General features: G+C 50.2%; 1 protein-coding gene across 3 annotated transcripts in view; it reads left to right on the top strand.

The window, feature by feature from the left end:
• Nucleotides 1-23431, top strand: part of LOC139746344 (protein amalgam-like) — a 532453-nt gene that overhangs the window by 211773 nt on the left and 297249 nt on the right. The gene's annotated exons all lie outside the window — the stretch shown is intronic.

Raw genomic sequence — 23431 nt, 5'->3', positions numbered from 1 at the left:
TAATACGAGGATATCACCCTTGAAATCCTATCACCAGTTGTGGTAAGGTTGGCTAAGGGAATGGTGTCCCATCCTATCACCAAGGGAGGGGGACGGGTGAAGTAACACGTCTCCCACCACGTGTGTTAAGGATGGGACGTGTGTGACATCCTACCACCACGTGTGTTAAGGATGGGACGTGTGTGACATCCTACCACCACGTGTGTTTAGGATGGGACGTGTGTGACATCCTACTACCACGTGTGTTAAGGATGAGACGTGTGTGACATCCTACCACCACGTGTGTTAAGGATGGGACGTGTGTGACATCCTACCACCACGTGTGTTTAGGATGGGACGTGTGTGACATCCTACCACCACGTGTGTTAAGGATGAGACGTGTGTGACATCCTACCACCACGTGTGTTAAGGATGGGACGTGTGTGACATCCTACCACCACGTGTGGTTATGAGCCAGATGTCCTATGTGACAACCAGTCACTCACACTTGCCTCTACTCTCGGCCATGGAGAAAGACATCACACAAGACATCACACACGACACCTGTGAAGCTTGCCTGTGACATCGGGGTAGAGAAGCTCCACTGACACGTCCCATCTCGCTGATCCAGTCGAGTTTACCCTGAGGAGCTGGTGGATGGAGACCAGCGTCGTCTGGGCCTCCACCGTATAGAGCGGGTTAGTGTTAACAAGTTACATTTTTTTCCCCCGTAATGAGTCGGGCATGAGGCGAGCATCTTGGTCCCAAGCGGCTTGTGTGAAACAATGTTATTGGACTGAGGGCTCGAGGAGAAGACGTGGTTTACCACTTTCAAGAAGCCCTGGTGATGTGGCATTGATCAAGAATGGATCAGAATGGATCGGAATTTGATCATTTATCGTAGAGTCTGAAGTGTTCGTGTTTGAGAGAGGGGTCAGGGGTGGGTGACGACAACCGGGGGTTTTTGCTCATGAAGCCAAGACGACACGGATTTGAACATACGTTAGTGTACCTCTCCTCAGTTCCGGTGTTTAAGAACACTTACTGATGATTTACTTAAACGCTGCTCGAGCAAATCGTATTACGGTGTTAATGGCCTCTTCATTAGCGTCTGTATCGATTAGTTATCAAATGTGTCTTGGCCTCATACGCTTGCATTAGGCTCTGACCTGAAGTTTGATGAAGGGAAAGTGCAATATGTCACGCTGTACAGGGCTGGTATGAGCACAATGGAGCAGCCCCCCTTAATAACGGGACACTGGGAAAATTACTAGAAGTATATATATATGACACTGCGAAAATTACTAAAAGTATATATATATGTGTGATTTTGCTTTTCAATAAACTTTAAACGCTATTTCTTGCGGCAGCGAGGTAGCGCCAGGAAACAGACGAAGAATGGCCCATCCACTCATATAGACATATATGTACATATACGCCCACACACACACATATATATATATATATATATATATATATATATATATATTGCGCTACCTCGCAAACGCGGGAGACAGCGACAAAGTATAAAAAAAAAAAAATATATATATATATATATATATATATATATATATATATATATATATATATATATAAAACATATACGCATATACATGCACAGACATGTACATATATACACTTGTACACATTCTTAATTGCTTGCCTTCATCCATTCGTTGGCGCTGCCCCGCCCCTGTCGCTGCACACGGGAGTGGATGTGAAAGCGAGGAAGAGCGAATGGTAACCACGACTTGCGAAATGTTGGCCGTGCATTGTCAGCAGCATCTTGACGACCCTTGGGTTATGATGGGCTACAGAGTTGAGCCCTTATAGGTCAGAGTTCACGTCAGTATACACAGAGGTCGTAGGTAGACATCACATGGTCAAGGGCCTTAATCATCGTGCTCAGGGGCTGAGCCGTCGTGTGTCAGGGTCATGACGGCGTGCTCAAGGGGTCCTAGCGTCGTGCTCAAGGGTCGTATCTTCGTGGGTGAGGGTCATGTCGATGTGGTCCGTGGCGTTGTGTTCAAGGGTCGTAGCGTTGTGTTCAAGGGCCGTAGCGTTGTGTTCAAGGGCCGTAACGTTTTGTTCAAGGGCCGTAGCGTTGTGTTCAAGGGCCGTAGCGTTGTGTTCAAGGGCCGTAGCGTTGTGTTCAAGGGCCGTAGCGTTGTGTTCAAGGGCCGTAGCGTTGTGTTCAAAGGCCGTAGCGTTGTGTTCAAGGGCCGTAGCGTTGTGTTCAAAGGCCTTAGCGTTGTGTTTAAAGGCCGTATCGTCGTGCCAAAAGGGTCGCACTGAAGGACTGAGTAAGAAAAATGTCCCTTGGGCATCCAACAGTAAGTTTCAGGAACAGACTGTCACCAGTGACCACACACTGAAACTGAAACCCAACACATGTTTAGCAGGTATTGTCTGAAACTCGTCATTCCCTCACTCTTGTCATGAGGAGGTATGAAGGACAGTCGACTAGATATTTGAAACAGACGGCCTAGACTTTGGGCCAGTTGTGTGTTGATATGGGTCAGCAGTCCCTCCCTATCCTGTCTGATCTCTCCCATCTACTCCCATCAGATGACGTAGACATGGTTCAGCAATCTCTATCCTGTCTGTCTTTCCCATCTACTCCCATCAGATGACGTAGACATGGTCCAGCAGGTTCCATCCTGTCTTGTCTTTCCCATCTACTCCCATCAGATGACGTAGACATGGTCCACCAGGCTCTATCCTGTCCATCTTTCCCATCTACTCCCATCAGATGACGTAGACATGGTCCAGCAGGTTCCATCCTGTCTATCTTTCCCATCTACTCCCATCAGATGACGTAGACATGGTCCAGCAGGTTCCATCCTGTCTATCTTTCCCATCTACTCCCATCAGATGACGTAGACATGGTCCAGTGGGGGGCATACTTTATTTACCATGTGCTCCTAATCCATGGTCAGCCATCGTATTTTTTTATCAGATAAAACACGAATTCCACCGTCGAATATGTTGACTCGCCACGTGCAGGCGGTAATGAACACGTGCGTTTTGAGGATTTGGTGAAGTCACGGGGAGAGGGAGATGTGTAGTGAAGGGTCGTGGGAGGAGGGCAGGAAGGGCTGCTTGGTGGTGGAGGATGCTGAAAGGGCAAGAGTGGTGGACACTAGACAACCAGGTTACCTGTTGGCGAAAGGAACAGTTTTTTTTCTCCTTTTTTCGAGGTGAAAAAAAAAAAAAGCCGCCAGTAGGTATTTGCGGCGTTTTGCGTCGATGGATTTTAGTTCCACGTTTAACTGGCGGTCAGATCACATGGTGTGCAGGTGAGAATAGGCGGAGAGAAAAGAGGGCGAGAAATGGAAAGAGTGAGTGCATGAAGGGAGGAAGGAAGAGAAAGAGAGAGAGGGAGAAGGGATAACCAAGTGGTAAAGCTGAAAAATGGAGAAGAAAAAGGGGACAGGGATAGCAAAAGTCAATTAAGAAAAAAGAAAGAAAGAAAGAAAGAAAGAGAGTGAGAGAGGGAATATGGGAGGGGGACAATGGACGGAAAGGTGAGGGGAGAGAAACATGAAAGTCGAGGGGACAGTGAAGTAGCGGCGTGGCGAAAAGAATAAGGTGGAAGAAGTGAATAGCAAAGTAAAAGGGGACATGAGGAAGGTTGAGAGAGAGAGAGAGAGAGAGAGAGAGAGAGAGAGAGAGAGAGAGAGAGAGAGAGAGAGAGAAGGGATGGGGGAGTAGGAAAAGTTGAAAGACAAAAAGTCAATTGTGAAAAGGGAGTCAAGGAAGAAAGAAAACGGAGGGTCTGTATAATATATGGGTCGCGGGGAGAAAAACGCGGAGGGAGGGAGGGAGGGAAGGGGGGTACTGCTGTAAAATTAACAGTGACTGTCTGTGGTGGTGGTGGCGCGGCCCCGGGGTTGTTGCCCTTGCCCGGAGCCAGGTGACTCCCTATTTCCCCCCCCTTTTTTTTTAATTCTATTTCGCCATTTCTTTTTATACGTGAGGCGGAGAATTATGTGTGAGGGAGGGAGGGAGGGAAAGAATGAGGTCAGGATGAGGGAGTGGCGGGCGGGCAGGGCCAGTATTAGAAGCGACCGTGTGAGGAAGTGAGGGAAAAAAACGCGTTAAGTCGTATGGTAACTCAGAGACGTGGACGCCAGGATGGGTAGCAGGCCTCATCTCCTGCTCAGTCTACTGACATTGCGCCATCCACCCTCCCTCCTACCCTAAGGTACTGTCTGACCTGACCTGTCCTGATTGGCGTTCAACTGACCTTTGACATGACCTCCCCACTCCCTCCCCTCCGCACCCCTTTTGAATCGTTGATTGCAGGTTTTCAAGCTTCCTTTTCCCTCCGGTTTTCAACCCAGGTGACCACGCCGAGGAGGGAGAGAGGGAGGTGGGAACTCCCCACTCCGGGTTGCGACATGAAAAGGGGTTCGACTTTGACGTGCCAGCAAATACGAGGAGCGACCCACCCGTGGGTGTGATAGCCTGGCCTCTGACCTGACCCTCAGGGGTCAGGTCGGAGGTGCCGTGGTGTCCAAGGAGTTTAATCAAAGACCCCTCTGGTTTGCCACGGTCCTTGGTATACTAACACTTGACTTCAAGTTGGCCCTGTTGATGTAGGTCCAGTTCGCCTCGGTATGATCCTAGCGTTGCTCATATTTATGACCAGGTGTCGCGGTGGGCCATTAGCAAGCCAGTCATGAGGTGGGAAAATTTATCTCATTAGACGCGTAATGCCGGGGAATTGGGAGTGGTCCGAATTGGGGTGCGGGGGGGCGGTTTAGAGAGGGAAGGTGGCCATCTGACCAGCTGTTTGAACCTTGGGGGTGAGTAAGTAAGGCCGGCTCATCGTCCCTTGGTAAGATACAACACTGGTGGCCACATTCTCCTCACCATAAAGAAGTGCTCCTCCACACACACACACACACACACACACACACACACACACAGAGGGAAAGGGAGAGAAAGAGAATTATTCGCGTTTGTTAAGGGAGACGTGTGTGTGTGTGTGTGTGTGTGTGTGTGTGTGTGTTCGGAGGCTCTTGTGAAGGAGACGCGGGTCGGGGGTTAAATCTTGGATCAGGAGCCTCGGGACTGTGGAGGTGGGAGGGCGGTACAGTAGGTGGGGGACAACGTCGAGTTACCAGTCTGTTCGTATCCTGCGACTGCACCGGCTCTTAGACGTTGGGGAGAGTAACTGTAGCCAAACCTCGACCCAGGCGTGTGGATGTACGACTCTGGAAACTAGTTAGTCTTGGTCCACAATCTTAGTAATTGTGGTCGTAATGATTACGGTGACATTTTTATTACTGAGTTCGCAGTAACCAAAGGCTGAAACCATTATGAAGAAAATGCATCACAATATGGACAACTGGGTGAATGGCAGAGCTGTAGCCAAACCTCGACCCAGCCGTGTGGATGTACGACTCTGGAAACTAGTTAGTCTTGGACCACTGTGATCTTAGTAATTGTGGTCGTAATGATTACGGTGAAATTTTTATTATTGAGTTCGCGGTCACCAAAGGCTGAAACCATTATGGAGAAAATGCATTACAGTATGGACAACTGGGTGAATGGCAGATTTTATCTTGTCACACGCGTTGTCTCGAGGTGTTCCTTGGTGTACTGCGTGAGGCAAGGTGTGTATGTAGGGGGTAGGTGAGTGTAGCGGAAGGTGGTGTGGTGGGTGTAATATACCCCCCCCCCCCCTCACGGCCCAATACAGTATGGGGAATTGTCCTGGAAGTCTTCCCAGACCTTACCCCCTCACGTGAGAGCCATGTATACGAGGTACAGTGAAGAGCATCACTATATCAGCAAACCACCCGTTTCTTGTACACTCTGGGCCTCCGAAGGAAGCTGTGAGAGGATAATTTTAATTTCGTTTTTTTCTCTTTCTTTTTTTTTTTTTTTTTTTGTCCTCGGTAGAAAATGGGGCACCGTGCACACTATAGTGAGGTGCTGCCAGCCGTATGATGATACCATCTTCAACTGGCTTCACGCAGTGGAAGCCTCAGGAATCACTTTCATTTTTTCCCCTCCCTCATTCTTTCCTATGGTTGTAACAGCCTCGTTAACCCGTCCCGTTCGTCAGATGACATTAGTGAGGCAGCCGTTTGCGACGAAACGTAGAGCCCAGGGCATACGTAAGCTCCTGGGCCAGGCTGGTGTAGTAGCTGGGGAATATTGTATAGTCTCCCCAGAGTCTAGCTAGGGGGTATAATAAAGTCTCCCCAGACTGTAGCTGGGGAGTATTATAGTCTAGCCTCAGACTGTATCTAGGAAGTATTATAGAGCCCCCCCCCCCTCTCAGACTATGTAGCCAGGGGGTAAGATTTTCCCTCCACCCCCCCAGACTATGTAGCTAGGGAGGGCATTATGTAGCTTCCTCCGGGGTTAAAAAAAGATCCCAGGACTGATCGTCATGAGAGATGTGTCTGAGAGTGATGGCATTATAGGAATATGGAAGTACGTAAGTCGTCTCCCTCCCCTTCCTGGAGTGTGGAGCTAACCATTAGGGACGCCCCTCCCTCCGTCCGGCCTGCCTTATGATTCGCTTATGTGGCGTAAGGAAGAAGGATCCCGAGGACACCGTGAGAGAGAGAGAGAGAGAGAGAGAGAGAGAGAGAGAGAGAGAGTTGTAGGACAGCACCTTTGAGTCAAGGAAGGAGACCTTGATGGCCGCTGACTTGAGTCACGGAGGGCACCTTGATAACCACTGAAGTGTGTGGACTGTGGCCCCGCTGCCGCCACCAACAAATCCGGGAGAGAGAGAGAGAGAGAGAGAGAGAGAGAGAGAGAGAGAGAGAGAGAGAGAGAGAGAGAGCGTCTGGTAGAGGAAATATATAGGGATCTGTAAACGTTTTACGACTTCCCTTGTGTTACCGCAGATGTCTCCAGGGAAAATATTGCTGCTTTATTGGTGTGTGTGTGTGTGTGTGTGTGTGTGTGCGCGCAAAGAAATGTGTATGTATATATATATATATATATATATATATATATGTGTGTGTGTGTGTGTGTCAAAGCGTTTCTTTGATCGAGGTTGTAATTATTAGACTCCTGGGTTATATCTCATATAGATCTTGAGTTATAATCATAATAGTGGGTTATAACCATCATAGATCTTGGGTTATAACCGTTATAGTTCTTGGGTTATAACCGTCATAGATCTTGGGTTATAACCATCATAGATCTGAAGTTATAACCGTCATAGATCTGGGGTTATAACCTTCATAGATCTTGTGTTATAACCGTCATAGATCTGAAGTTATAACCGTCATAGATCTGGGGTTATAACCATCATAGATCTGAAGTTATAACCGTCATAGATCTGAAGTTATAACCGTCATAGATCTTGTGTTATAACCGTCATAGATCTTGGTTATAACCATCAGAGCTCATGGGTTGTAACTATCTTTAAAGTCTATCACTTTCTTCCCTCCTTATCACCACTTTCTTCCCTCCTCCTCACCGCTTTCTTCCCTCCTTATCACCACTTTCTTCCGTCCTTATCGCCGTTTTCTTCCCTCCTCATCACCACTTTTTTCCCTCGTTATCACCACTTTCTTCCCTCCTCATCACCACTTTCTTCCCTCCTTATCACTGCTTTCATCCCTCCTCATCACCACTTTCTTCCCTCCTTATCACCGCTTTCTTCCCTCTTCATCACCGCTTTCATCCCTCCTCATCACCACTTTCTTCCCTCCTTATCACTGCTTTCATCCCTCCTCATCACCACTTTCTTCCGTCCTTATCACCGTTTTCTTCCCTCCTCATCACCACTTTTTTCCCTCGTTATCACCACTTTCTTCCCTCCTTATCACCACTATCTTCCCTCCTTATCACCGCTTTCTTCCCTCTTCATCACCGAATTCATCCCTCCTTATCTCCACTTTCTTCTCTCCTCATCACCACTTTCTTCCCTCCTCATCACCACTATCTTCCCTCTTCATCACCGCTTTCATTACTTCTTATCACCACTTTCTTCCCTCCTCATCACCACTTTCTTCCCTCCTTATCACCACTTTCTTCCCTCCTCATCACCACTATCTTCCCTCTTCATCACCGCTTTCATTACTTCTTATCACCACTTTCTTCCCTCCTCATCACCACTTTCTTCCCTCCTTATCACCAGGCCGGGTTCGCCTCCTTAACAAAACGTCTTAATGCACCACACCCCGGGAGAGATCAGGTGCGCCTCTGGCCCTCCTCCCCCCACGGAACGCGCTCGCGCGCTCTCGCTCTCTCTCATCTCGTCAAGTGGGACTCGGGCCCTCACGGTGAGATTTGGCAGGAGACGAGCCATTGGATCCTTGAGAAGGGAGGGGGAGGGGGAGAAATTGTTGCAGGCTGGGAGTGTGTGCGTGTGCATGTGTGTGTGTGTGTGTGTGTGTGTGTGTGTGTGTGTGTGTGTGTGTCGGGGTTGTGGGTGGGGAGAGGGGAAACCTTCGCCTCCACACCAGGAATATTCGTAGATGAGCTTGGAATGTTACGAGGTGGGCTGGGAATGTTACTTGGTGGGTTGGGAATGTTACTAGGTGGGCTGGGAATGTTACTTGGTGGGCTGGGAATGTTACTAGGTGGGCTGGGAATGTTACTAGGTGGGCTGGGAATGTTACTTGGTGGGTTGGGAATGTTACTTGGTGGGTTGGGAATGTTACTAGGTGGGCTGGGAATGTTACTAGGTGGGCTGGGAATGTTACTAGGTGGGCTGGGAATGTTACTAGATAGGCTTGGAATGTTACGAGGTGGGCTTGGAATGTTACTAGGTGGGCTGGGAATGTTACTAGGTGGGCTGGGAATGTTACTAGATAGGCTTGGAATGTCACTAGGTGGGCTTGGAATGTTACTAGGTGGGCTGGGAATGTTACTAGGTGGGCTGGGAATGTCACTGGGTGGGCTGGGAATGTTACTAGGTGGGCTGGGAATGTCACTGGGTGGGCTGGGAATGTCACTGGGTGGGCTGGGAATGTCACTGGGTGGGCTGGGAATGTCACTGGGTGGGCTGGGAATGTAAGTAGTTACCGTGTGTCACCAGGAAAGTACACTTTACACGTGTATTGGAAGGGATTAGAACAAAAGTGTTGCACACCTTCTTTCTAACATCCTTTATCGTCTTCGGGGTTTAAGTTATTAGCATGATACGAAGTCGTGGGCGCCCCCGGTGGGAGGGGGGATTGGGGATGGTCCATGAAGGTGTTGGAAATGTGGTTGATGCAGGAGGAGGAGGAAGAGGAGGAGGAGGAGGAAGAGGAGGAGGAGGAGGAAGAGGAACACCTGATGTTATCAACTGTTCCCTTATTTTGAGACGCGCGTACGTGAGTAGATTGCGAAGAACTCCTCACTCCCCCCGACCAGTGGAGTTTGTCGCAGCGAATCGAAGGGGGTCATTATGGTACGTGTTTTGAAGGGGGAGTGGAGTTTTTCAGACGAATGGTACACCAAGGCTGAGTGTCTAATGGGTAGTTATTGTGTGCATGTGTGTGTGTGTGTGTGTGTGGGTCTCTTCAGTGTGGCCTTTGTATGACGAAGGTAAAAGGCGTAATTGTAGAAGCCCTTTCTCTGACAGGGTGCATGAATATCTCTGTTGGCTTGAGACATCGGTGGGACGATGGGCTCAGCGTTCACTTGGGATGTAAGATTTCGATGGGATATCCATAGACTTTTTTACGAGGGTCTCACCTGCACGGGATCAGTGATAGACAGTGTACAAGACGAGCTGTATTGTGGAAGGTGTGGGGGGGACCTGTGGAAGACACACTGGTCAGCCAAGGTTTCCCCCCTCAGTGGTGCAGTTCGTCTTCGTTAAGTGATCTACCCTCGTACAGTAGTAGTCAGGGGAGGGGGGTCGACGAGCCATCTGTACCCCTTCGTGGTGGTTGTTGAGGTCATGGCTCCTTTGTGGCGTGAATCAGAGACGACCCTCCCCCCGCGCGCGCCCGCTGCCTCCACCCCCCCCCCCCCCTTAATAGCGCCCCCAGCGTCAATATCGGGAACCTAACCATTTGTTGTTATTTCAATCAGTTCTCGGTGAGGTGTGTGCGTGCGTGTGACCCAGCCAATAAGGCCTAGTCCCCGCGGCACGCGAGTTGCTCTGCTTCCTATAGTTTTTTTATAGGGATTAACCCCACGAGGGACAACCGTTATGATAGCTTCCCGTCTTTTCTCGAGGAGCGAAGCTGAAGGAATTCTCCTCCTTCTTCTGTCTTACTCCCCTTTGTACGTCTTCCATCTTTATGGGTCGCTTCTGCATTCACCTATGGAGCTCCGTTGAATCTTCCACATTCTCAGTATTCCTGATATATATATATATATATATATATATATATATATATATATATATATATATATATATATATATATATATTCCTTTTCGTATCACTAGGACATGTTTAAGCCCGTGCCATATCGAATGCTACGAAAGCTTAGATAGGCAGAAAGGAAGGAATGAGGGATAAAAGACGGGAACAGACCTAAAAAAAGAGGGAGGGAAAAAAATATGGCCATGTATACGTGCAGCGTCTAAAAATGGCACGTGAGGTGGTGGTTAGTGGGGTGTGTGTGGTGGGTAGCGTATTGCGTAGAGAGAGAGAGAGGGAGCGAGTCGGGGGTTTTGCGTTACTACAGAGTCGGTTGTGGACGGGGCCAGCTGCCAAGACCCTGCCTGCTCTCTCTCTCTCTCTCTCTCTCTCTCTCTCTCTCTCTCTCTCTCTCTCTCTCTCTCTCTCTCTCGCCCTTGGCTGGTATGTGAGTGAGGCGGCGAGAGGGCAAACATACCCAGCCACATCTGTATTTTTACTCCGCCACACACACACACACACACACACACACACACACACACACACACACACACACACACACACACACACAACACACACACACTATGTTACTTGTTAGGTACCTCGGTGCTAATGTGATATTGGGGTGTGGGGAGTGTACAGTCAGTACAGGACAGTGGGAGAGTGTACAGTCAGTACAGGACTGTGGGGGAGTGTACAGCCAGTACAGGACTGTGGGGAGTGTACAGTCAGTACAGGACTGTGGGGGAGTGTGTACAGTCAGTACAGGACAGTGGGAGAGTGTACAGTCAGTACAGGACTGTGGGGGAGAGTGTACAGCCAGTACAGGACTGTGGGGGAGTGTACAGTCAGTACAGGACTGTGGGGGAGAGTGTACAGCCAGTACAGGACTGTGGGGGAGAGTGTACAGCCAGTACAGGAGTGTGGGGGAGAGTGTACAGCCAGTACAGGAGTGTGGGGTAGAGTGTACAGCCAGTACAGGAGTGTGGGGGAGAGTGTACAGCCAGTACAGGAGTGTGGGGGAGAGTGTACAGCCAGTACAGGAGTGTGGGGGAGAGTGTACAGCCAGTACAGGAGTGTGGGGGAGAGTGTACAGCCAGTACAGGAGTGTGGGGGAGAGTGTACAGTCAGTACAGGACTGTGGGGGAGAGTGTACAGCCAGTACAGGAGTGTGGGGGAGAGTGTACAGCCAGTACAGGAGTGTGGGGGAGAGTGTACAGCCAGTACAGGAGTGTGGGGGAGAGTGTACAGTCAGTACAGGAGTGTGGGGGAGAGTGTACAGCCAGTACAGGAGTGTGGGGGAGAGTGTACAGCCAGTACAGGAGTGTGGGGAGAGTGTACAGCCAGTACAGGAGTGTGTAGAAACGCAGGAGAAGTGCGCGGAGGAACGCTTGAGATGGGACCGAGAAGCGCGGCTGTGTTGGGCCAGGCCTCACATGTCTCGTCCAAGGAGGTATCCGCCACAGACGGTGTGTGTGTGTGGGGATGTTTTTTTTAGATACAAGCAGTGCGTCATGAGCTTTTCTGGGCCTCATGAGAGATGGGGGGGAAATGGTCGTTGATGATGGCTGAGGTTATTGCATCATGGACGACCGCTGCCTCCAACAGCTTGCTCGGTCGACCAAGCGACCCAGTCCAGGAGGCTGGGGACAGCCAGGTTCTCTCTGGGGTGGGTCAGTGATGACGACCCGACCCCCCCGAAGACTTAGCCAGGTACTCCCTCCGCCAGGTGTGGTATCAGGGGAAAGGTGTGGTATCATGGGCAGGATGTGGTGTTAGGGGGATAGCCATCGTGTCAGTAAGGAGGATAATTGTATCATGAGGAGTCCAGTGTATCAGGGAGATGGTGTGGTATCTGGGGATGGCCATGGTGTCAGGGGAATGGCAGGGGTGTCAGGGAGATGGTGTGGTATCAGGGGAAGGATGTGGTAACATGGGGAAAAGCGTGGCATCGGGGAGACAGTGTGGTATCAGGGGGAGGAGGAGGAGGAGGAGGAGGAGGGGGGTATCATGTGGTATCAGGGGGGAGGAGGAGGAGTGTATCAAGGAAGACGACCAGCTGCTCACGTTGGCAAGCAGCAGCACATTGTGTAAGCGGTAACAGCTGCACTGGCGAAGAAGAACAGCTCGCTAGTGGAATTCCCCACCTCCTCCCCCAGCCTTATATTTTCACCGAGGCGAGTGTGGAGGTGATAGTGAGGGATGATGGTGAGCTGGATGGGGCGGAGGAGGAGGTTGGCTAGGGTGAGCGTTCGTCCGCAGGTGATGGTGAAAGTGAGGTGATGTTGTGTCCCCTGCGGATGACAGCTGATAGATAGATAGATGGATGGTCGTGGATGGTAGATCGCACCATGGGTGTAGATTACGGTGTGAGTAAAAAAAAAAAAAAAAAAAAAAAAGGGAGGTACTGTGTGTGTGTGTGTGTGTGTGTGTGTGTGTGTGTGTGTGTGTGTGGGAGAGGAGGAGGTGGTTGGGCCGAGTGAGGGTGGGACGGGAGGGGGGGGGGGGGGGGGTGTTGGATGGCACGGAGGTGACGTCACGTGTTATTCTGTTCAAGTATGACGACTTCCCAGTGATGTTAGTGTGAGGTTACCTCCGCCCGGCCAGCTGTGGCTGGTGATGGTTAGAAGGCGAGGGGCTTGGGGGGGGTGTCGGTCGGCCTCGAGGGGGAGGATATGGATGGATGGGTGGGTAACGGGAAGGCGGAGGGGGAGATGGGGAGGAAGGGGAAGGCTGGAGATCACGGAGACGTGATGGTGTGGTGGAGGGATGGGGTGCTGTAGGAGGGATGGGGTGGGATAGGAGATCATGGTGGGAGGGGAGGAGGAAGGAGAGGCAGGGGGACGCGACTGCTTCGGTGGAGTCCTGTCATGTTGCTTCTGTGGTGAACGAGACACCAGTGAACTACAATCCCTTGCGCTTCTCTCTCTCTCTCTCTCTCTCTCTCTCTCTCTCTCTCTCTCTCTCTCTCTCTCTCTCTCTCTCTCTCTCTCTCTCTCTCTCGGACATTCTGCCCGAAAAGATCATATGAAATTATTTATTTATGATTACCCCAGGACCAATCTCTTTGGAAAGAGCGCTTTCGTGTATTCCCACATCTTTGTGTGTATATATATATATATATATATATATATATATATATATATATATATATATATATATATATATGTATATATATAAACAAAACGTTAAACTTAGGAGAGCATTGTAGGGTCATGTTGAGTCTGGTTTGTGTGTGTCTGCACGTGCATCGTGTATATGCATCGTGTGTTTCCCTCAGTACATGCACCGGGTCCTTCCCTCAGTGTATGCACCCTGTGCTTCCCTTATTGTATGCACCCTGTGCTTCCCTCACTATACCCACCAGGTCCTCCCCTCAGTGTATGCACCTTGTGCTTCTCTGTATATGCACTTGGTCCTTCCCTCAGTTTATGCACCCTGTGCTTCCCTCACTACAAGCACCAGGTCCTCCCCTCAGTGTATGCACCTTGTGCTTCTCTGTATATGCACCGGGTCCTTCCCTCAGTTTATGCACCCTGTGCTTCCCTCAGTACTAGCACCGGGTCCTTCCCTCAGTACATGCACCCTTCTATATTGACTTTACCATGTGTGTGTGTGTGTGTGTGTGTGTGTTGATGAGTGAAATATGTTTCTTTTGTTTACCCTTTAGCGGGGCCTGAAGGGAGGGGGCCTGGGTACTCCAGCAATGCAGAATAGATTTTCAGAAAAGAGGTGTTCGTGGGTGCCCTCGACCCACGCCATGGAGATGGGATTGGAGTGCTAGGTAATAGGGAATGTGTAGCCTAGAGTGTTAACACGCCAGACAGTGCGCTTCGTGTCTTATGATGCCTGAATAAACTCTCAGAGTTATTGCATTGGTAGAAGGCTAGTGGAGTGGGGGATGATGGAGAGGTGGAAGAGGATGAGAATAGAGGTTCTGGTGATGGGGGTGTGTGGTTAGGAGGCGCGGGCTGTGACGGATAGATGGGAATAGGACAGCTCGACGGGTTTTTCTTGGCTTGGATAAACAGAAATACAGCTGGATGGTTTGGTTAGGATAAATGATGGCAGAGATGGATGGTTTGGCTGGGATAAAGAATAGCAGAGATGGATGGTTTGGCTAGGATACAGGATAGCAGAGATGGATGGTTTAGGCTAGGATACAGGATAGCAGAGATAGATGGTTTAGCTAGAATGAAGAATAGCAGAGATGGATGGTTTGGCTAGGATAAAGAATAGCAGAGATGGATGGTTTGGCTAGGATACAGGATAACAGAGATGGATGGTTTGGCTAGGATAAAGAATAGGGTAACTATGGTTTGGTTATGATGAAGGATAGCAAGGATGGATGGAATGGTTAGGAAAAAGGATAGGGCAGCTGGATGCTTTGGTTTAAGTCAAGAACATGTTAGCCAATTTGGTTTGGTTAGGGTGAAGAACGGGAGGGCTGGATGGTTTGTTTATTAGTGAGGAATGAGGCTAACTAGATGGTTTGTGCATGTCGAAGGGGAAGAGATGGAAGGTATAGATGGAGAGTGTGGCGGGAAGACCATTGGTGAAAACAGAAGGACGAGCGCAGCTGGATTTAAAGGTGGAGATGGAGAATTGAAGAGGTTAGAATGTAATGGACGAGGGAGGGAGGGAGGGAGGTTGAAGAGAATAGATGGAGAAAGGATGAAGGCACAGCAAGAGAATCAAAGGGGAGGAGAACAGAAGAGGGAACTCACCAGATAGACAAAAGGGAAGGGTAGGAAAGTTCCTGTTGTGAGAGAGGGAAGGGAGAGAGAGAGAGAGAGAGGCACAGAGGGAGAGTGAAAGTGAATGAGAGAGAGAGAGAGAGAGAGAGAGAGAGAGAGAGAGAGAGAGAGAGAGAGAGAGAGAGAGAGAGAGAGAGAGAGAGAAGGAAGGGCTGCAGAGAAACGAAAACAGAAGAAATAAGGAGGGAGGGAGGAGCGAGCGCCGTTCCCCGGGAAAATAAAGAGGTTCACAGGCGAAGAAGATGATGGTGATATTTCAGACTTAATACTGTGGCAGCATACAATATTCAGGGACTTTACAGGTCTCAGGTGAGGCGAGGACGAGACGTTTTTACACGTTGACTGTGCGAGGACAGCGGGCTGGACAGCAGCACAGTCCCTGCACTTGGTAACAGAATACCTCCTAACTCCTCCCAACCCTCTCTCCCCTTCTGCGGTTTTACCGTCGGCTGCGTCTGCAGTGTATGTCGACTCCTCCAGGCGGTGGGTCCTGCCCACACCATAGCAACTCCATTGTATGTGGACCCCTTCAGGCAGTGGGTCCTGCCCACATCAGAGCTACTCCATTGTATGTGGGACCCCTTCAGGCAGTGGGTCCTGCCCACACCCGAGCAACTCCAGTGTATGTCGACCCCTTCAGAGCAAACTTCTCTGTGACATATGATGTTCACTCCTTTTGGTGTGTGTTCATTCCTTTGAAACCCCAGAAGGTGTGTGTGTGTGTGTGTGTGTGTGTGTGTGTGTGTGTGTGTGTGCGCGTACTCCTACCCATCCTGTGTGTTGATAGTGCAGAAGATAATAAGAGATAACAGTTGACTGGGGTTGATGAGTGAGTGACGAGTTACACGATACGTAAGCCGTACATAAGGACTGTGTTAGAATGAATGAGTTATTGAACGAGTTGCTTCATAACGGAACTGTGTACGCTGAGGCTGAGTGACAGTGGCTTTGGGTTATATAACATGGAATATGATTAATGTAATTGTTTACATCATGTGGACTTAACATCCTCAAGTATCTGAAATAGAACACTGTTAATGGGTGAAATATACTTAGATAGAACACTGTTAATGGGTGAAATATACTTAGATAGAACACTGTTAATGGGTGAAATATACTTAGATAGAACACTGTTAATGGGTGAAATATACTTAGATAGAACACTGTTAATGGGTGAAATATACTTAGATAGAACACTGTTAATGGATGAAATATACTTAGAACACTGTTAATGGGTGAAATATACTTAGATAGAACACTGTTAATGGGTGAAATATACTTAGATAGAACACTGTTAATGGATGAAATATACTTAGAGCACTGATAATGATGAAATATACTTAGAACACTGTTAATGGATGAAATATACTTAAGTAGAGCACTGTTAATGGATGAAATATACTTAGAACACTGTTAATGGATGAAATAGACTTAGATACATATCTGTGTTTGGTTGGAACTATATGGGGACTCGCGACTTGTTTGTTTGTTTGTTTGTTTTTCTGCAGCAGTCAAGTGCGTAATGTTGCATTAGCAGTTGGCGACTGGCAGAGATGATGGCCTCTGATGTTGCTTGTATTGGGTGTATAACACGATCTACGCATGACCTGTCGTTATAACACGATCTACGCATGACCTGTCGTCCCGTTCCAGATGGCTGATGGTGCCTGGCCGGATGTTACTTTGGCTTCGCTGGCTAGAGGTTTGGCACCGTGTTGGCCCCTCGTCCCTGGCCGGAGGGAGTTCTGGTGCCACGGGCCAGCCATGAACTGTGCCAGCTTTACATAACATGGACCAACCAACACCCCCCTTCCCTTCTCCCCTTCCTTGTAGGGTGTGTATGGCGGCTCTTAATTAGGAAGACTGACTGGGATTTACCTTACCCTTGTGCTCAAGGGCCGTGCCCTTGGGGTGAGTGGTCGTTACAGGCGTGCTCAAGGGCCGGTCGTACCGTTGGGCAGACAGGGATCGTACCCTCGGCCTGTACATGCGTGTTCCAAGGGTCGTGTTGTCGTACATCAAGGGTCGCAAGTCTTGACGAAGGGTCGTACCGTCGGTCTTTGGAGTTCGTGGGGAGGAGGAGAGGATGGTGTGTCGTACTCTCGCTCTTAAAGCTTCCTGCGTAAGCTTAAGCTGTACAGTATGAGAGACAATGGCTGTATGAATGGGAAAAAAAATAAAGCTTCATTTGCCGGAGCGCTGATCCAAGACGAGCCAAACCAGAGTTTACTACGATGGGGTTTGGGGGAGGCATAAGCTTTGGGGTGTAAGCTCCTCCCCGAGTCGGGAGGAGTGGGTGTGTAAGCGAGTGATTCAACCTTGACGTCGGGCCATCTGCAACCCTCTCCTCTCCTCACCCCACACCTCAACCCACGCCCTGTCCAGCCCACTGTTCCGTGTCGGTAAGTCGGCTTCGTCACTTGGATTCACACCAGCCCCACACGCAGTGGGCTCGGCCCAGGCATTATATAGGCACTCGACAGTGAGGGGGGAACCTCCATATATATTTTTGAACGTAGTTTTTGCCAATATTGGCCAACATGTGAGGCGAGAGTTGGTGCCGTTTCAACCCCCCGCTTTGCCCGCTTGCCCTAGCTTAGTGTGACGACGTGGGCTGGGGAGGGGAAAAAGCGGAAATGGGCTGTTGTTCCCTTTAGCTCTGAAACAGTTTAGGAGGAAGAGGGAGAAGAAGAAGAAGAAGAGGAAAGGAGCTGGAAACAGTGTAGGTTCAGAAACAGCGATTCGTCCAATCCCTCCTACACTTGAGATTAGGAGAGTGATAATCGACTTGGTGAGGGAAGTACCCACCCGCTTTCCTGATCGCTTCTGGTGAGGCCTGTCTGGCGCCATGTTTCCCCCTGCGGGTTATGGACTCTCTCTCTCTCTCTCTCTCTCTCTCTCTCTCTCTCTCTCTCTCTCTCTCTCTCTCTCTCTCTCTCTCTCTCTCTCTCGTAAACTCGACCCGAGTTATACGAGCTGTCGGCTCGGCCCGGCTTGTTACTGCACCGTGGAAAGTCGACCCCTAACCCAAGTTTGACACATTTATACGGTAGTAAAAAAAAGGGGGGGGGGGTGAACAATTGGGTGATCCTGAGTGTCGCCTCCCAGCACCTGGGATCGAACCCTGTTCGTTGGGTTTTGTCGTCGGCAGTGCTAAACCACTGAGGTCTGTGAAGTGAATGATACATTTTTCCCACACCTGCTCACCTTTTTTGGGGGGATAATAGATTGTATCTATCTCTCTTTCCTTGACTCGCATGGATTTCTCTCATCAGGTCTTAACAGATCGCTTTACGATGTGGACCGAACTTGTGCATTGTCGTGAAACTGGAGGCCGAGGATGTGTCCAGCGGTCCTGCCCGTCTTAATAGCGGGAAGTGTATGAATATGTCTCCCCTTTCCTTCCATTGTGACTCGTCACCCTATGAACAAAGGAGGAGAGGGTGCACGTCCTTAGCGTATCGCACGAGTCTGCCGAACCTCCTCCGTCCTTTTCAAGAAGGTTTGCATCTCGCGTTAGGGTAGATGGTACGAAAAAAATCAACGGCTTAAAATCAACGGGTCGTTTAAAGTGTTTGCAGTCAGTGCGGTAATACTGTTCGTACGTGGAGAATGCTTTTGACCTTTAGCATTGCTTGAATTACGGTATCAACTCTGGATTTACCAGCATATAAACCTCAAGATGAAGATTGATGTCGGCTTGTATAAGACTTGAGAGGAATGATGATGTAAGTGGCACATTTCCTCCTCCGGGGGCATTATCCTTGCCTCCCTCTGTAAGAGCTCCTACACAGTCGTATGGAAATTGGACAGCACGTTTATCATGCTAACTCTTTTTTTTAGTATCAAAAGATCTCTCTCGTCTTTCGTGACAAACCTCATTGACGCATGGAAGATCCTAGATAAGCACAAGAGAGAGAGAAAAATACACCACCATGAACACCCGCGTCCCCCTTGAGACTTATTCAGCACACCGCCAGCAGACGTGAGTGAGGAAGACTGTGTGTGGGGATGCACGGTAGTGAAGTACGTGGCGAAGGTCAGGTCCTTGTTATGTTTTTTGCCGGGCGCACCCAGGAACGGGCTAGGGCCTTTGACGATTGCATTGGGTCGCGGGTGCTGGCTGACCATGGTCGACCACCGTCCTGCCTAGGCTGTTGGGTGTAGAAGACCGGCGAAATATATATACCTCCCCCCAGGTAGAATGATGTAGTTGGAAATATGAGCCCCAGCCTGCAATTGTGGTGTTCGCCCTTCTTTCTTTCTTTTCTTTTTTTGCGTCGGGTTTCGATGAGTTCTTTGCCTCTTTTCCGCACCAGTAATTTTGTTAATACTTTTTCTTTTTCAGTCTTTCTCTCCACGGAGATTACTGATTTAACCTCCCTGTATTTTTTTTTTTCTTCCTCTCCCCTCCCTCAATCATTTCGTCCAAAGTTCAGCCATTTGTTTCCCCGGCTGCTCCTACGCTTACACTGTACGCTGTAGGGAGGGCGTAAGCCAGCCACACTCCCCTGCTCTAGTATTAGGCTACACCCAGCAACATATTGCCATCATACTGATGAGGTGTACCACAACTGACTGTTTCCTTTCTCCCTACAGGTACGTGGGTGTGTGTGTGGTCAATGTCCCAGCTTTTACTGTCCCATCAGTAGGTAAGTGTGGGGTCATTATCCCAGCTTTTACTGTCCCATCAGTAGGTAAGTGTGGGGTCATTATCCCAGCCTTCACTGTCCCATCAGTAGGTAAGTGTGGGTTCATTATCCCAGCTTTTACTGTCCCATCAGTAGGTAAGTGTGGGGTCATTATCCCAGCCTTCACTGTCCCATCAGTAGGTAAGTGTGGGGTCATTATCCCAGCTTTTACTGTCCCATCAGTAGGTAAGTGTGGGGTCATTATCCCAGCCTTCACTGTCCCATCAGTAGGTAAGTGTGGGGTCATTATCAGAGCCTTCACTGTCCCATCAGTAGGTAAGCGTGGGGTCATTATCCCAGCTTTTACTGTCCCATCAGTAGGTAAGTGTGGGGTCATTATCCCAGCCTTCACTGTCCCATCAGTAGGTAAGTGTGGGTTCATTATCCCAGCTTTCACTGCTCTGCAGGTAAGGTTCTTCGTCTTTCTCTCCTTTTTTTTTTTTGTCTTAAATCAAGGAAAAATTTTGACCCGACCTTATGTAAATAATCGTAGAGGAATGTCTTGAATTGAAGGATTTGACCAGAAAAATTTTCATGGAGTGAAAGGTTTGCCTGCTCGCCTCGCAGCAGGTCAGGTCTCGACGGGCCACGGGGTCTGAAAAGCATGAAGGTTACCACCATCTCTCGCAGACCATGGGTTCGCATCAGCAAAGACCACGGTAGCCCGGACTCTTGAGAGTTGCAGTAAGTAGGTCTTCACGGGCCACGGGGTCTGAAAAGCATGAAGGTTACCACCATCTCTCGCAGACCATGGGTTCGCATCAGCAAAGACCACAGTAGCCAGGACTGGGGAGATCTGTCTCCCATTAACATTCCTTTAAGAGGAGTTGCTACGTCGTGGTTTATTCTCAGATGATGATGATGGTGGTGGTGGTGTGGTGGTGTGGTGTGATGGTGGTGGTGTGGTGGTGGTGTGGTGTGGTGTGGTGTGATGGTGGTGGTGGTGGTGGTGTGATGGTGGTGGTGGTGTGGTGTGGTGGTGGTGGTGGTGTGATGGTGGTGTGGTGGTGGTGTGGTGTGGTGTGGTGGTGGTGGTGTGGTGGTGTGGTGTGGTGTGGTGGTGGTGTGATGGTGGTGGTGTGGTAGTGGTGGTGTGGTGGTGGTGGTGTGGTGATGGTGGTGGTGGTGGTGGTGGTGTGATGGTGGTGTGGTGGTGTGATGGTGGTGGTGTGGTGGTGGTGGTGGTGTGGTGATGGTGGTGGTGGTGTGATGGTGGTGTGGTGGTGGTGGTGTGGTGGTGTGGTGGTGGTGGTGGTGTGATGGTGGTGGTGGTGGTGGTGGTGTGATGGTGGTGTGATGGTGGTGGTGTGGTAGTGGTGGTGGTGGTGGTGTGATGGTGGTGGTGTGGTGGTGGTGTGGTGGTGGTGGTGTGATGGTGGTGGTGGTGTGATGGTGGTGTGGTGGTGGTGGTGTGGTGGTGTGATGGTGGTGGTGGTGTGATGGTGGTGGTGGTGGTGGTGGTGTGATGGTGGTGTGATGGTGGTGGTGTGGTGGTGGTGGTGGTGTGGTGATGGTGGTGGTGGTGTGATGGTGGTGGTGGTGGTGGTGGTGTGATGGTGGTGTGATGGTGGTGGTGTGATGGTGGTGGTGGTGTGATGGTGGTGGTGGTGTGATGGTGGTGTGGTGGTGGTGGTGTGGTGGTGTGATGGTGGTGGTGGTGTGATGGTGGTGGTGGTGGTGGTGGTGTGATGGTGGTGGTGGTGGTGGTGGTGGTGGTGTGGTGGTTGTGTGGTGTGTCTGCCAGGAGGCTGTCTTGTGTGCCGGGCAGTGTCGCGTGACCGGCACTGGTTGACGAGATGCCGCGTGGCCTGGCACTTGCCACTGACTGACAGCAGTGCCACACTGTTGCCGGCACTGCTCACTCGGGTTGGCCGTAGTGGTTGTCAGCTGCTGAGGAGAGTGAGTGCCATAAGGGTTTGGGCACTGCTTGTTAGAGTGCCATACGGGGGTTGGCACTGCTTGTTAGAGTGCCATACGGAGGGTTGGCACTGCTTGTTAGAGTGCCACGGGATTGGCACTGCTTGTTAGAGTGCAATAGGGGGTTGGCACTGCTTGTTAGAGTGAAATAGGGGGTTGGCACTGCTTGTTAGAGTGAAATAGGGGTTGGCACTGCTTGTTAGAGTGTCATAGGAGGGTTGGCACTGCTTGTTAGAGTGTCATAAGGGTTTGGGCACTGCTAGCTAAGAGTTGCACAAGGATTGGCACTGCTGCGACGGGAGTGTCATGAGCGCTGGCGGCTGGAGCGCTGGGGGAGGGTGGCACTGGCAACATGGGTGCCTCCGTCTGGCCCACGCGGGAGCATGAAGGATGATGTCAGGGTCACTTAGCGAGTCCTATAGTGCCAGCTGGCACTACCCCTTACACCTCCTCCCTCTACACAGTCGCTCGCTCAGATTCTCTCTCTCTCTCTCTCTCTCTCTCTCTCTCTCTCTCTCTCTCTCTCTCTCTCTCTCTCTCTCTCTCTCTGATGGGGGCCTGGTTAGAACTTCGATGGTGATCGCCTGGGAACGCGAAGATGCTCTTCGGCACGTGCGGTGAACGCTACGCGCTAGCTCTGCTCTGCCTACTGGGAAAGTCTCGTCATAAGTACATTACAGAAGGTAATCCCCCATCCTCCACCACTACAGCTTCGTCCTCCACCACCTCAACCGCCAACACTGCTTCATCCATCACCACCACTACCACCAACACTGCTTCATCCATCACCACCACAACCGCCAACACTGCTTCATCCATCACCACCACAACCGCCAACACTGCTTCATCCATCACCACGAACAACACCGCCACTGCTTCAACCACATCCCTTCACCACCACCACCACTGCTTCAACCACAGCCCTCCCCACCACAACCACAGCCCTCCCCACCACAAACACCCTCCTCCCTCCTCACACCCTCCCATCTCACAACACACACACACACACACACACACACACACACACACACACACACACACACACACACGTCAGGCGACCATCCATTAGTGCTACCTTCCACCATGTTCTTTTTTCCCTCCAGTGTTCGAGGGTCATTGACCCCTCTGCAGTACTTAGGTCTTACCCCCCGCCCCCCCTTCAGCAACGCTCTTGGACGCCTCAGCCATATGACCTGGCTCTCCAGCTGACCTGTATGTGGGTCCGGTTCAACACCAAGGGCTTCGATACCCCAAGCGTTAAGTCTTCGCACTCGAGGAGGGTCGGTCACACGCGCGTTGCCACACCTCGGTCGAGAGGACCTCGCCACAGGGAGATGGGGTCGTGTCGTCCCACAATCCACATCTTGTATTGGTTTGGTTGATCTTGAGTCTTGCACACAAGAGTGGCCGGCAGTCTGTGGTGCACTCCAACCCGTCCTGTGGGCGGTAGCGCCAGAGATGGAGGCCACAGAGTGCACCAAAAAAAAAAAAAAGGGGTCGAGGGAACTTGACCCCATTGATGGAGTGGCATTACAAGTGACCTCATTGACTGAGTGGCAGTTTGCAAGTTACATAACAAGCGGGCGGTTTACACCGCCTGAACTACTCCGACCGGTTTATATTACAGGGTATACAATTAACGTGAAAAATTCACGGTCGGTAAACTTATTGATGGTTTTCAGGTACCTGAGGTAAACTATCGTTGCAAATGGTTACTCTCATAGTGGTTGGTAGGAATTACAGATGACGTCACTAACTTCACGACAGTTACGATAATGTTTGCATGGTTCGCGCGAGGGTAAGT

This window comes from Panulirus ornatus, chromosome 64, assembly GCF_036320965.1.
Source record: "Panulirus ornatus isolate Po-2019 chromosome 64, ASM3632096v1, whole genome shotgun sequence".
Lineage (NCBI taxonomy): Eukaryota > Metazoa > Arthropoda > Malacostraca > Decapoda > Palinuridae > Panulirus > Panulirus ornatus.
This window is presented reverse-complemented; position numbering and strand designations above follow the sequence as displayed.